Raw genomic sequence first — 16581 nt, 5'->3', positions numbered from 1 at the left:
ATTTTACCCCCTAAAATTACATCCCTGATCTCACATCTTTGAACGGTAATTTTTTATTGGGGGGGGGAGAGAATCTAAAAAAGGCCCCCCATTAACTTCATTACCCACCATAACCCCCTAGTCTTATATCATTTTACCCCCCTAAAATTACACCCGTAATCTTACTTCTTTTTAGGCGGTAATTTTTTTGGGAAAAAATCTAAAAGTTCTCCCAATACCCCCATAATCCCCCATTACCCCCAACTTTGAAGAGTGGCACTCCTCAGCCGCAAAAGCAACCCATGCCTCCATCTCTACCCATTCCTTGCTACGAAATTTGGATTTATGGGTTGTCCAGGAAACCACACGGGCCACTTGTTCTCTTTCAATATCATCATTTTACTCGTACACCATCATGCTCCCTTAGATTTCTCCTGACTTATTATGATGGCTGAAACATTGTCACCTGTCTAAGCACCTCCCAGGTTGTTTAAGTCCAGACTCAAATCGCTTCTGATCAGAGCGTCCCACACAAAGGCGACATATGATCAGACGGACCCAGATTGTACTCTATTAGACTATCGTGCGCTCGAAGCGCTGCACTGTGTGCGCTTAAAATGTAATCGAAAACCTTCTCTGATCAGACTATTGTGCGCCCGAAAGTCAACCCCAATGAGATTAGTGTGCGCTCAAATCCGCCTCTGATCAGACTGAAGTGTGCTCGAAATTGCCTATGATAAGATGCAAGTGCACTCAAATTCGCCTCTGATCAGACTAAAGTGCTCTCGAAGTTGACTCTTATTCCACTAAAGTTCGTTCGAATTTAGTCTGATCGGATAAGGATTTTGAACATGAGCAAATCTCTCAATAACGCTATAATATATTCATTTCAGGAAAATTGGTGTTTTCAATTATATATTCAGTTATCGAAAAGCCAATTCTAAGAATTCTACTTATGAAATACAAACAGAATTTCCGAAAACAAAATTATATAGTATGTCATTAATTCATCTTTTTAATTGAATAGAAGAACTTAGACAGCATTGCATAAAAACGTCCTGATCTACAGTGATTCCAAATCGTTTCTTGAGGGAACCGGAAGATTTTATCAGCTAGACTCTGGTTCTGATCAACCCCATCAGACTTTCAATGAGGTTCTAATCAGGATGTTGCTATATTGTTTAATTTTAGCAGAGACAACATCTGACATTAAATAATACAAAGAAAACTTTAAAAAATCGCTCGAATTGGCCTCTGATCAGACCCGTGTTTATTCGAATTGGCCTCTGATCAGGCTAGTGTGCTAATAGGGCTGCAATTTATACCGGCGAACCTACAGGTTAGTTCTTAACTGAAAACAGCAGTTCTTCAAACTAAGCGAAAATTTAGGGCTCTACTCTTATTGAAAAATTAGGGATTCAGTATACTGTAACTACTTGTTGTCAGTTTTGTTGTATATCTTTCTACACAATTTTTTTTTGTGTATTTGGGCAACTTTCAATTGCGACTCCACAGAACTGTTACACATCTCGATAATGTGTGCTTGTTGTTTGTCTGTGTTCATTTCCGTCTGAGTTTTGTGTGTTTGAGAAAACCGCGTACAAAAGGGAGGCCAAAAATTTTCATTTACTATAGCTCCGTAAGAACGTCATTAAAAATATCACATCCGTCCAGCCTTTAAGACCAAATATAAAAAATTTAAAAAAAATTTAAAAAATAGAAAATATTAAAAAAAGTAAATCAGAGAACTGGTTGAAATTTAGATTTTAGTTCTCTTCCTGTTATCGTAGCGGCTGTTCGAGGCAGAGATGAAACTCAAGGACAAACTTTGGAACCGCCAACTGGACCCCGTCAAAATGGAGTGATCGCTACCAGTTTATATTGTCCGGCCACAGTCTGGGCTGACCACACAAAACATTTCAGTACGGAACCTGTATCTTTCAATATTACTTGTATAAACAGCACTGAAACAACTTATTTACACAAAAAAATGTAATTCATCATGTCCCGAAAAAACAACCACTTCAGACTGTTCAGAGTAATTTCACAGTAAAAACAGTAAAGTAAATTTTCTGAAAATGATGAAACTGACTAAGCATATCAGAAAAGAATGCAAAAAGCATGCAAGACACGAAACCAGTAACAGAAACCTACATACTGAATACCGCTGCTCTTACTGATACTGGATGCTGTTACAGCGCATTTGGGGTTCGTTTGTGGTGTGTTTGGGTTCCGTTTCAGGTGCAACGTAGAGCGTGCGCTTGCATAACCAGAACAGGTATAATCATGCCCTTCCAAATCATTTAGCAGCGGTGTTCAGGGTCTCCCTGGTCATTTATTAGGTGTATTCGAGATCTTCTACCGGATCACTTAGTGGGTTACATGAACATCACCCGGTTAGAATTTTTCGCCCAAAAGGTGTAAGAATAGGGCTGCAATGGGAGGATCTTTTAACCCCAGACCAAAATAACCACCCACTCTTACATCAATTTACCCTTATAGACAAACTACCTCCCTGTGGTAAAACAAAAGGGAGGAATTTAGGGAGGACATTCGATCCGGGCGCCAATTTTGCTCACAATGCCACACTCTTTTGAGCATTGCACAAAAATTCTGTCCTGAGCGACAGTTAGAACGAAGCCAAATCGTTCGCATCTTAAAATGTTCTTTTTCAGTGGGACCTAATGTTAATATCTAAAGCTGAATTACCATTAATTATTGTTGGGCAAAAGAATTTGCTGCTAACAAATGGTTGAGAGCTTGGCGGATAAGAGAGTTTGCCGATTGTAGAGAAATGGGCCAATTTCGTCTGGTCTCGTGGCCAACGGTAGCTTAGAAGTCAACCTCCCTGTGTCGACTCTTTACAACAAAAAAGATGTAAGATTAGGCGGTATTGCGGGGGGGGGTTTAAAAGGATGCAAGAAAATTTTGGAATGATGGTAAGGGGACGCAAGATTAGGGGGGGTAATGAGGGGGTATAAAGACGCAAGAAAATGGTTAATGGGGGTAAAACGACGCAAGAGTACGGGGAATCGTGGCTAAAACGATGGAAGATTAGGGGGTAAGGTGTCCAATATCCCACCTCCCCCACCTTTATAACGTCTGAATCCCCCGAAACCCTGCTCTTCCATCGTTTTACCTTCACAGACTCAGACTGACTGCCTTGAACCCACAATCTTTGTGCCCTGAGCCAGTTCGCCTTGGCCCCCAGACCACCCTTGCTTGCCCAATACTAGCTGTCCCCTGTTTATGCATTAATTATATTACCCCTCACTTTTACATCTTCTAACTCTTGAAAATTAACCCCTAATCTTATATTTCGTTAAAAAATTTTGTGAGTAAAGTCTAAAAACTCCACCTTATTCCCCACTACCGCCTTATCTTAAATCTAAAAAATTGCACCTGTAGTCTTATATCTTTTTGGGCGGTAATTGTTGGGAACAAAATCTAAAAAATCCCCCATTACTCCCCATTACCGCTCTAATCTTACATTTTTGGTAGTTATTTTTTAGGGGGTAAAATCTAACAATCTCCCCTCACTCCCCATTACTCCTCTAGTATTACATCCCTTTACTCCTTAAAGTTACCCACTAATCTGAAAATTCGCTTCATTATTCCCCTGCCTCACCACCACCAACCTAATCTTACATCGTTTCACCCGCCTAAAAATACCTCGCAATCTTACATTTTTCAGGGGGGGGGGGGGGTAAAATCTTAAAAATTCCAAGCATTATCCCCCATTACCCCCATTACCCACCCCCAATCTTACGTCGTTTTAGGCCCCACCCCCTAACCTTACATCCTATTGCTGGATAATTTTTCGTGGGTTAAATCAAAAGATGTCCCCACTATTCCCTATTACCTTCTATTCATACATCGTTTTACCCGCAATGGACAACTTTGCATACGCTTATATCAGTTTGGAGGTATTCAGTGTGGTAATTTTGACACGGGTCACGCGAAAGATTTGGAACATCTTTTTTATGTAATGCACGGATTCTGTATCACGGGTATTTTCGTCAATTACCATAGACCGGAATGCCTAAGCTGACCAAAATTTTGGTGAACTCAAATAATGGTTCAGACCAAAAGCTCAAGTTGGTGATTCAGTCAACCAAGTTCTTTGCTGCAACAAAAATAGACAGAGTAGTGGAATCTAAACCCTGTAGGATTTTCAAATTTCAAGAACACTACAAAAAGCTAAAGAATCGAGGACCTTTGTATTTTTAATAGCCGCGTCGGCAATTCCAGGACTTTTTCAATGAATTCAGTGACTTCTACAGCTTTGCAGTTAAAATTTCTGTTCGTGACGTCATTTCTGCTTTTAGGTCAATTGCGTGACCTACCTCACTAAAAAATGACTTCTGAACTGACTTATGGAACTTTAATTTTTATGAACATTTACTCATTAAAATCAATAGTGTGCATCTAAGTGGTGCCAACTTATATGCACTAATTAATGAGTAATGGAGTTTTGTGTTTTAATATCGATTAATAATTTTGCAAAAGCTTCATTATGACTTTTTCCTTGTAGAGCAAGTGTGTTTCATAAAAATGACAGTCCGAATCTAACCCAAGAAGTCTAGTGGTCTATTAAAAAGCTGGTGGTCGATCTGTCAATCTTATTTTGTAGTTGTTTCAATTCATGGTAGGCCAATAGCGTCTATCGCGGCTTTTTTTCCGGCAAACTGCCGGCTATGTTTTGAGTTCAGTTGTTTGTAAAAGAGCTAAAACCATTCGTAAACTTCTCATTGGCAAAAAAATAGAATTCTCTGAAGGTTTAACTCAATAAAGGCAAACTTATTTTGCTGACGGAGTTATAAAACAAAAAAAGCCACCCTTAACTGTTTTAATATCCTTCTTTTGCTGTTATACTTACAGGGAGGCAACCGGCTTCCCTTTTTCCTTCAAAACAAAGCGTTCCGGGAAAATTATGAAGTGATTACTGATTAGCAGCAATTTTATGCAGAATTTTCTTGGGGTCCTCCAGCGCGGAATAGCAACTTAAAGGGTACACCAATTATAGAAAACATTACAGTGCAGAGCTATACCCAAATCGTCAAGGGCAGATATGCCCGATGTGTGTATCTCGTGTTCGTTTTTACTATGTTAATACATTGAAAGTGGTACAATTTTGCGGAAAATAGCTACTTTAGCAGAAACCGGCAAAATGGAAGGGAATATCGTATCCCGTGTTTGCAAAAGCGTCCTAATTTTAGCCGCGGAATACAAGTACAAACTTAATAACCTATTTTTCGCGCGAGATGTATCACGCATCCGCTCAATTTACGTATCAATTTTTCGCACAAAATGTAGCTCGACTTCGCATATAATCCGCAATTAAGCCTAATTTAATGCGCTTTGAGCATCAAAGTGATTATTAAAGCTTTATTACTACTTTTGTTAAAAGGAACCATTAATTGAGCTGGCGTGTTAAACGAATGATTGTCCCATCTTTTTCGTGAGTTCATTTCCAGACTATCGGGCGTTCAAAACAGCTTGTGCCGTGCGTTTCGTGTCGTGCGTGCGTTCGTGTCGTGCGTTCAGTTTCACCGCCCAGACTAGACCTATTATGTCCTTTAACTTTTCAAAAGCTTCTAACTCTGAACGCACCACACTGTTGCGTTCATTTGAGTTCGGAAATTTCGAAAGTAATGGCGAAACGACGATTTCGTTTTTGGGTCTATTTACAAGTTTACAAGCCTATTTATTTTTTTCTGAAAAATCCCTCCATTTTGTTCTCTCTCTCTATCTCTTCCTCTAAAATTATTTTCCTGTATTTTTACTATTAGTTGAGACACACTGCATCCGTGTCAAAAAAGAAAATTTCCTATGTTGAAGTTGGAGTTTTGTCGAATTTTATTTTTTTCCGAAAAATCCCTCCATTTTGTTCTCTCTCTCTCTCTCTCTCTCTCTCTCTCTGTCTTTCTCTAAAATTATTTTCCTCTGGAGAGTCTGCTGAGCCATAATTACTATTAGTTTAGACAAACTGCATTCCGTGTTGCAAGTGAAAAATTCCTCCGTTGAAGTTGGAGTTTGTCGAATTTTATCTTTTTTCCGAAAAATCCCTCCATTCTGCGCGCACTCTCTCTCTCTCCCTCCTTCCTTCCCTCCCTATCTCTCTCCCTCCCTATCTCTGTCTCTTTCTCTCTCTATCTCCTCTCTATAAATGAATCACACAAATAATAAATTCATATATACACAATCTATGGCAGTAGACATTAAGACTTTATGCATTATAACATTAAGCCATTTTGGTAGTTTATTTGGTGGTTTTTTGTTACAGAATTACTGATTACAGAATTGTCATTCCCTTTCAATAGAGTCATTGAAGTTGGATTGGATTTGTGTGACCATTTGATGTTATGCTTGGCGAACAAGTGACCAGATGACCAGAGGCTGAAACAGTCCGGTGATTTACTTTGTCTTTATTACATGGTGTTAATTAAATCAATTTAAAGCTTTAAAAGCTTCAATAAAATCTTGATTGTTTATTAAATATTAAACCAATTTTGCATGCTCAAAATGCGCGCTTTTAATTAGGCTCGGTTGCGGATTAGATTTACAATGAATGCGAGTAATAGAGACCTAAATTGAGCGGAAACGTGCTTCAAGACTTGTAACCAACTTTTCGTTCCGAATGTTCTTTTGCAAAGTATTAAAACCACTTTTGCATGCTCAAAATGCCGGCATTTAATTAGGCTCAATTGCGGATTAGAGAATCTTTGAATGCGAATAATAAATACCTAAATTGAGCGGAAACGTACTACAAGATTTGTTACCTACTTTTTGCACCGAATGTTCCTTTATTTCGTAAAATTGGCGGAACCCATTTTGCGAAAAGTAAGTACAAAGGATGTCACCTAATTTCGTTCATTGTAATTAAGTAATTTTCGAGCCAATTTTACTAAGGCGGAATTTTTAGGGTATACCTCTGCATCGTAATGAACACGAAAAAAGCGATCAAATTCAGATAGCACTCTCTGAATCAACCAAATAGGCCAAATTCGAAAACAATTGTTTCAGTTCCGCTACCGCATTTTTAATTTTAATTGGTGAAAAAATTTTATCGAAGATTATCGAAAAAGATTATCGAATTTCTAATTTATTTGTTAAACTTAATGCTTTAATTTGATCTTCATTTGAAGTTGCCTTTTAGACTTCCAGTTTTGGTGCTTTAACCCTAGTGCTTTCAATACTCTGAATCCTTGTCTGAATCATGAATTTATTCACTTGTCTGTAAAAATTTGTTTTCCAATTTGTTCAAGTGAGTGAAATGTTCATGATTGAATGTTTGATTCTTCGTATTTTGAACTAAGTTTCATTTTTTCCAATTTGATATACAATTCTGTTGGTCTTTTCAAATCTCAATATCGAGCCGCAAACGACAATTTAAGCAAGTAGCTTCTTTCGTAACGATTTGTGCTGCAAATTTGTTTTATAGATGGTTTGGTTTTCGCGGAGCGATTATGTATAGAAAGTTGCGACTCAATAATTCTACCTCAAATAACAAATTTGCACATGTATTTTTATCACCAATATGCATTACCAAAAAATGACGAGTAAAGCACCGTAAACACGCTCAAAATAGGGAATGGAAATCAAAGTTAATGACACGGCGCATCCAGCAGCAGCGAATAGTAGATATTTCCGAAAAACGCCACATTCAATTGAGTCTGTCGGGGCAAAAACTATACACAAGAACCACTGATTAGACGAGAAAAAAGGAGGACACAGTTTAAACTACCAATTTTGGCCAGACAAAACTTCGTCCTGGACATCCTTCTTGCAAAAAATCCCTGAGAAGTCAAGATTCAAGCTATACCACGACACGAAGAACCGATCATAGTTCCAATGGAACGTCATGGAAACCAAAATACCAAAATGCCTTAGAAAATGGGATTATTTGCTGAGATCGACCGCAGGTACTCTGTGATGAAAACTGTTTGGCTTCTGTTTTCGACCAGCGGGAGAGAAGGACGACGGATTTTGAAACAAAAAGTTTCCACACGAGAACATCTTTGACTTGATAACTAGGAAAATGTGGAAGATGATTCAAAACTGTTTTGTGAAACCCAGTAATATGATAATCGATTGCTATATTTTTTCCAGGAAGCAAGGCACCTTGAAACAGTAGAACAATTCCATAGCACGGTAAAAGAATCAGCAGAAACTTACAACGTTGAGGATTGTGAGAACATTGTGATAGGACGTATCTTTCTCACATCACATACAACTAAGATAACGACATTCAGCTCGACACAGTGACACAGTAATACCAGATAGAGCTTTAAAAACTTCCATCAGTATGGAAACTAAATCAACGGTACCCAGGTTTAGGTCCAGACCCAAATTGAGCTATGATCAGACTATGCAGACTGAAATGACCTCTGATCAGACGTTCCAGACCGAAGTTACCTCTGATCAGACCTTCCAGACCGAAATGATCTCTGATCAGACTTTCCAGACCAAAATATCCTCTGATCAGACCGAACCCAGACCACTGTCCAGACTAGAGTGCGCTTATGATCAGACCCAATTTCAGACCATTGTCCAGACTATAAACAGACTGTGATCAGACCATCTTCAGACTATGGTCCAGACTCAATTTCAGACAATTGCCCAGACCTTAATCAGACTATGATCGGACTCAAGTGCGCTCGAAATAGTCTGAGCAGCAGAGAAAGACTTTAATTATGAACAAATCTCTTAATTTTGCTATAATATATTCATTTCATATTCAAAACTGGTGTTTGCAGCACTAAAAACATCTCAGGAAAAACCAATTCTGTAAATATTGCTAATGAAAACGAAACCTAACTGTTGAGAAAAAAATTTTATTTACCATACCCCTTAGTTCATATTTATGACTCAATGGATGAACTTAGACAGCTTTCCACAAGAAACGTCGTGGTCTTCAGTTAATCAAAATTTCCTCTTGAGGGGACCGGCATTTGCTATCAGCAGGACTCCTTGTTTCTGATCAGAGTCATCGGATTTTGGATGAGTCTTTGATCGGAACGCTGCTTTTTTGTTGCCTCTTGGCAGAGCCAACATCCCTCATTAGAAAAAAAAAAAATTGAAAAAATAATGCACTCGAAATTAGACCTTCCAGACCAAATTGACCTCTGATCAGACCGAACCCAGACTATGGTCCAGACTATTGTGCGCTCGAACCGCTTTCCAGACCCTGGGAACACAGGGGTGTGCGCTCGATTGGGTCTGATCATAGCTCAATATGGGTCTGGACCAAAACCTGGGTATATAATTTAACGAATCCGCAGAGCGTGAATGCAATTTAGTACAATACCATATTTCGCGTCGCAAATCAACAAAACAGGGACAAATAATTGGGACTAATCGTCATCCAATTAATAAAGGTGATAAACACTCTTTCGAAAGTTAAATTCCAATCATAATATCTAATGAGACGGATATCAATAGCGAGGCATAACTATCTTCCACAACGTATAACGGCCAAAGGCCCCTCTCAATGGCCCGGCAAATCTAGCTTGATCTTTTTTAGCAGGTATTTTGTCTGAGTCGATTTTCGACTCAGATTGGTCACCGATACGTTTTCGAAACATAAAAATATTAAGCCTAAAAAGAGCGCAATCGATTCAGTATATTAGTAGGCTCAACGAAAATTATTTTTAACGAACTTTTTCGGAGTTTTTTATGCCAAATAGAACGTATTTTGTGTGCATTTAATCTTTTTGTAAGGCTTACATGGTTAAAAAATTACGTAACCTTTCTTTTCTCGCTGCTTAAATGGCGCTGCAAAAGGATTGTTCATTTCACGCTCTAAATAGCATTGCTCATTTAGTTTACTCGGTAACATCCTCCGGCCCGGAAGAAAATGCTGGGAGGATTGGTACAAGCTTAACGAGTGGGCGGACGAGCGATCCGGATGACGTGCGTAAGACGGCGGAGCGGGCGACGCTGTCGGAGCCGTACCGAAGTTCTTCAATTCGAGCAGTTGGATAGTAACCCCTAGGGTTGCTTTCTTCAACGATCCAAACTAAATCACCGACCTTGAGGTGCTGCTCGGCAGGCGTCTGCCACTTAGATCTACGGTTCAGTGCAGGTACATACTCCTTGAGCCAACGTGCCCAAATTGCATTGGCGTATGACTGTGCACGGGCGTACCGCTTACGATGATCAAACTCGTCGACGCCAACGATGGACGGAATTCTGGTTGCTTGGTTACCGAGTAGAAAATGATTCGGTGTTATTGCGCCTAGGTCGGACGGGTCGGCGCTTACGGGCGTTAACGGACGTGAGTTTAGTGCGTATTCGACCAGACAAAAAGTAGTGTTCAACACCTCATCTGTGAGGCGACGCGTACCGAGGATAGTGTACAGTGCTCTTTTAAAACTACGAACTAACCTCTCCCAGATGCAACCTTGGTGTGGCGCACTGGGTGGATTGAACCTCCACTGAATGCTCTTATTGGCAAGTTCGGCAGCGATGTTAAGCGTATTCCATTTTTACACACATTCACGGAGCTCTCTCTTCGCTCCAATGAAGTTCGTACCATTATCCGACCAAATCATAGCAGGAGTACCCCGACATGAGACGAACCGCTCCACTCCCATTACACAGGAACTAGTGTCCATGGACGGGACAACTTCAACATGGACAGCACGAGTAGTGAGACAAGTGAAAAGAAATCCCCACCTCTTCTCGGTAGTCCGACGAACTGTGACGTAGAATGGGCCGAAGTAATCAACCCCGGTGTTGGTAAAGGGAGGAGACTGGTATGCGAGTCTCTCCTTTGGGAGGTCTGCCATGATAGGTTGAATGGTTGCAGCACGGAACTTTCTACAAAAGACGCAGTTTGATTTGATGGAACGCAGTGTGGAACGTAGTTTTAGGATGGCATAACGTTCTTGTACCTTTGACCTTGAGTAATCGATGCCCTGATGATGGTTCTTCAAATGAGTATGCCGCAGAAACAGTTTAACAAAAGTATGACGCGCATCCAGCACGATAGGATGCTTAGTGTCAATGTCAATTTCCACTAGCCGTTGGAGTCAACCAGAGGAACGGATGAGACCATGAGGTCCAATAAACGCAGTAAACTGAGCAAGGCGGCTGCTCTTCTTAACGGATTTCTTGTCAAGAAGATCCTTTCTTTCAGTATTGAAGGACTCTCCTTGAACCAACTACTGGAGATGACGCTCGGCTTCGTCAAGCTCAACAGGGTCGGCTATGCTGCCGTCTACGGTACGGTAACTTTCATGAGATGGTAAAAGACGGAGCACATATGCGGTGACACGAAGTAATTTTTGATGAGAACTGAACTTATCAAACGGGATCAGATTAATGCTTTGTTCCTTTGAGGAATTGGTTACAGATGCGGCTAAAGATGAGATGGAGTCATCATCTTGTTCCTTGGTTACAACGCCGAGCTTGATGTTATCAACGACGTCAGTATTTGGTACAAAAGGGAATTGCTTAGTTCTCAAGAAGTCAGGACCCCTCACCAGCTACTTGACTGCAAAACTTCAGCGGACATACCACGCGTTCCAGCATCTGCCGGATTATCACAAGTGGGGACGTGGTTCCATTGGTCAACGCTGGTGTTCTCCAGGATTTCACTAACCCGATTTGCAATGAAGTTGGGGTGTTTGTTTGTTGAGTTTATCCACTGCAAGACGATTGTACTATCTGTCCACATAAAGACTTTGTCCACAGTAACCGTTAATGCTCGACAGATTTCCTTTTTTAAACGGGCAGCGAGGAGAGCGGCTTGTAATTCCAACTTAGGAACTGTCATTACCTTCATAGGTGCAACGCGGGCCTTGCCCAGGACAAACGCCAGCTCTGTTATAATCTCCCCGGAGGTGCAAGTTACTTGAGCTCTAAGAAATCCTACTGCACTGAATACGTCTTGCGAGCTATCACCAAACATGTGGAGTTCAAGATGTTGGAATGGTCCTGAAAAGTAACTTCTCGGAATAGTTATCTCAGCTAACCGCGGCAGTTCAACACACCAGGCAAGGAATCTGTCAACTGTGTCTTTGGGTAACTCGTCATCCCAACTTTGTCCATTGACACGCCAAATGTCTTTCAAGATTAACCGAGCACCAACAGTGAACGGTGCGACAAGACCAATTGGGTCGTAGACCTTTGACACGAGACTCAAGACCAAGCGCTGTGTTAAACTTTTCGTGATGGTGCTGTTAGTACCCCAACTCACAACCAGAGTATCGTTGTTGTGATCCCACTTAAGCCCGAGCACGTGCATTGATTCCTCCTTGGATGAAACGATGACTTTCGGTTCAGTGGATTGAGCAGACCCAGCAATTCGGTCAGCCAGATCTGGTACATTGCTTACAAACTTAGTAAGCTTGAAACCACCTAGATGGAGAAGATGTACCAATTCTTTCGACCTAATGAGGGCCCTCTCGGGGGATTACACAGAGTCCAAGTAATCGTCCATGTAGAAGTTCTCAAGGACGGCTTTCGCAGCTTCTGGGTACTCCTTAGCATTATCGCGTGCCGCGCGCTGAAGTGCGTAGTTAGCGCAGGTGGGCGAATCTTTTGCCCCTAAGATCTGGCGCGTATACTGGTGTACCACAACATTTGATGTGGGGTCCTCCCGCCAACAAAAGCGCAATGATGGTTGATCAGATGGTAACACTCCAACTTGGAGGAACATTCCCTCGATGTCGGCGGATACGGCAAATGGATGTTGTCTGAACCGTAGGAGTACATAGATTAGGTTTTGCAGTAGGTCAGGTCCGGTGAGTAATGACTTATTAAGAGATGTGCCATGGAATTTTGCTGCTCCGTTTAGTACCCTACGAACCTTGCCCGGCTTGTTCGGGTTAACAACCGGATGATGTGGTAGGTACCAATCTCGTTCCGAGTGACTTTCCACCTTATGGGCATCTTTGACCCTTACTACGTAGCCTTTGTCTAAGTCCTCTTTGATGGTATTCGAGTACTTTTCCCTTAATGTTTGATCTTTCGTGAGCCGCTTTTCCAAAGACTTTAATTGAACAAGTGCTGAGAAATAGTTTTTGGGGAGTTCGATGTTATCTTCAGCCCATAGCATTCCGACATCGTACCTTTTTCCATTATGCACGGTGGTGTTTTCAAGAATATCATGCGCATGTGCATCCGAGGCGGATCGTGGGTCTACTTGCTTAAGTGCGCCGTACGACTCCATGTCGTACCAAGATTTTACCTGACTACCGAATTCATAATCCTGCTCCATATTAGCTTTGAAACAAGTCGAGACTAAACCTGAAGACGACGGTAGAGGGCCGCTTAGAACCCAACCTATGGGTAAGCGGACAGCGAAGGGCGAGCACTTCTCGTCGCCAGCGAAGTACTCTAATGGGCGGATGGCATGATAAACATCCTGTCCAAGTATCATCTCAATGTTTCCATAGCAATATGTAACTGGGTCTAGAACTGCTAGGTGCGGGTATGTTTCCTGAAGTGCTTTAATGTTGATGATATCGGCGCCTACATTCAAATCTTCCTTTACGTAAGGGCTTACTTTAAATGGTTCAAATGCTTGGTTGTCGCGTGGTGTTACAATTAGTTCGACTAACTTAGTGTCTACGACCTCCTCGGTATTTATACCCTTAACTGTTAGTTTCAACGCTGTACCGTGCAAACCAAGTCTATTTGCAAGATCACTGGACACCCAAGAGTTACTGCAAGCGGTATCGCACAAAACTAAAGCCGTGGTATCTTTACCAGAAGAGCTCCTCAACTGTAATTCAGTCACCTGAAGGAGGCCTTTCACATTACTCACAGATGACAAAGTAGTGGTCTTACTCGATGATTGGACACTAGAAAGTGTACTTTGATTTGCGCCAGCACTAGAATTACTATTGTTGTTGTTTGAAGGGGATTTTGATGGATAAACCCTCTCAGCTCCATGGAGAAGTGTATTATGGGAGCTGTTGCAACCGTCCTTTCTGCATTTCCTAGGATTTGGGCATTGCCTAAACATATGTTTTTCAACACAGTTTTGCTTCCGCCACTACCCTTGCTCGCTGAGTGGGAGACCTTTTTTTAAATACCCTACACTCCCAGATGCGATGGTTACCTTTAAACAAAATGCAGCGAGGGGTTGCAGGAGTTGCCGATGTTGAGGCTGGTCTCTGAGTGCCCTTACTTTGTGTATTATCAGCAAAAGTTCTTGAGGCAACTTTGGTCTTTACTACTGAGTTGGTGTTATCCTCAGTTCTTGCCTTCGATGAAGTTTGTTTCATTAAATCATGTGCCTCGGCGTTCTCCTTCAACCAATCGTTGAAGTCAAGGAGTGTTGGCTTTACCCAATGTTTCTTCACTGTTAAGAGTGACCAAGACTCTTTCAGATTGGGCGGCAATTTTTGCACAGCCGTGTTGAGAAGTGAGGCGCTCTTAAGGTCTGCGTCATATGAAAGTGATTTAAAGACCCCAACAAGACTTGAAATTGTTGCAGAATAGTTATGATGTTATCACTATTGTGCATCTTTGGTGGTGGAAAAGAGCTGAGTTTTTTAGGTGTGCACTGACTACTGCCTGTGGTTGGCCAAATTTACGTTCGAGTGTCTTAAGTGCGTCCATATACATTACACCGCAGTATGCGAACTCAGCGATGGCGGTTTTAGCTTTTCCAGTTACAAGAGTTTTTAAATATGTTAACTTGACGTCATCAGTCAAGGAGAGTGCGTCTATGGCGCTTTTAATTTGTCCGAACCATTGGTGCCACTGCAGGGGATCACCATTGTACTGTGACAACTTCCACTCGGGCAGTGGATCGTTCTTCTTACAATTAATTGCCTCCGCCAACTGCTTTATCAAATCCGCAGAGTCCAGAGAAGGAGCCGAAGGTGTGGGATACGGCGGGCTACCCCAACACAACGGGTTCGGAACGGTAGCTCCATACGTTGGCGGATTGATCGGAGTGACAAAGGTGGGGGCGATACTTGTGGAAGAACTAAATGGATTCGCTTGCATGAAGTCTGAAGTTACATAATTTTGAGGCACTGCTGCTGCTTGTACATGAGAAGAGCGATTAGATGTAGTTATATGAGGGTTGATTAACGGGGCCGGTTGTACGGTGTTTAAGTTTGCAGATGTCCGTACAAGTGGTACTGCATTTGATGGGACTGCTGCCGGAAAACGCCAGACATTTAGATCCGGAGGAGCAGGAGGTGCGTGGGGTATAGCGACAAAACTTTGGGGCTGAAAACTCTTTTGTGGGGGTGGTGGATGAATTAATTGAGGTACAAAAACGTTTGCGGAGGAAATGATTGGTGCAGGCGGAGAATGGGGTAACCGATTGATATTATTCGCCACGGGGTTAGTGGAGTGTAGTGGGAGTGCTTGTGGCGGCGAAGGAGGAAAGCGTAATGCTGGTGGGATTAACGGGAAATGCGGTGGTGAGGGGTTTAGGACGGGGGATGGGGGGGCTGGTACATTTATGTTTGCTTGTTGCGGATTAAGTGCTAGCGGAGCATTAACGAGTGTATTCAAAGGTAGTGAACGCGGAGGGCTGACTAAATTCAACTGTCTCGGCATGCTCGACCTGCGCGGGAATTGATGATCTAACTGTAAACCACCGAAGTGCATTGTTGCTTGAGACAGTTGTCGGGCTGTGTTTGGGGCGTTTAGTTGAGTTGGCATACCAAAGTTTATTGGTGATGGAGGCGTATATTGAGGCTGTTCTTCCTCTTGCATGATGTTGTTTGCAACATGTGCATCATTGGTTACATTGGTTCTACTACTTGGTTCATGGACAAGGAGGTTGATGTTGGCCTCAACTTGACCATGTGTATTGAGATTGAAGTGTGAGTTTGGAAGTTGAGCTGAAGAAGGTCGTAGGACAATTGCTTGGTTGGATTGGGCGATGGAACCAGAAAAGTGCAAACTCGGTTCGTTTGCAACATCTGCCATGTTCCCGGCCGGTGAAGAATTAACCCAATCTTGAACAAGTTTCTTGCTCTTGACTGAACTTCTTTCCGTAAAGAGCCCGCTCATTTTGCCTGTACCAGACCCATCCGCTGATGATTTTGTCATCAACTCAATTTCCTCAAGGGCTGCAGCAGCTACTTCCTTGCGATGATCCTCCTCAAGCTGCTCAGTTTCTAATTCCCGCAATTTCGTTTGTTTTTCAATTTCAAGACGTTGTCTAGCAATGCAAACTTTGCCTCATGTTGTTTCTCAAGTTCCTCCCTTTTTAGTCTTGCTAAATCTGAATCTCGTTGACGCTGACTTGATCTTTTTGAGGAAGTCATATGTGAACCTGATCTTGATTGGTGAGAGGTATACAGCTCTGCTGTCTCTTTGTCATGGACCGAATTGATATACCCTCGAGCAGCAGCAATGAACTCATCAGTTTTCTTTGTTACAGTCTCTAACCATTTTTCAAGGTTCTTACAGGCAGCATCTGGATCTTCAGTCCTTTGTGCCAGATCAAAGAGCTCTTCGTTCTTATCAACTACTCTAGTAAAAGCATCTTTGCACTTCACAATCAGACGTTCGATCTTAACTTTCCTGTCTTGCTTATCCACAGCATTGTTAATTTCACCATAAATGTTATTTAGTTCAGCCTCTAATTTTGCCCTCGCACTAAAAAGTTTGTTAAGT

The sequence above is a fragment of the Convolutriloba macropyga genome, chromosome 4 (assembly GCF_964194025.1).
Source record: "Convolutriloba macropyga chromosome 4, txConMacr16.3, whole genome shotgun sequence".
NCBI lineage: Eukaryota > Metazoa > Xenacoelomorpha > Acoela > Convolutidae > Convolutriloba > Convolutriloba macropyga.
This window is presented reverse-complemented; position numbering follows the sequence as displayed.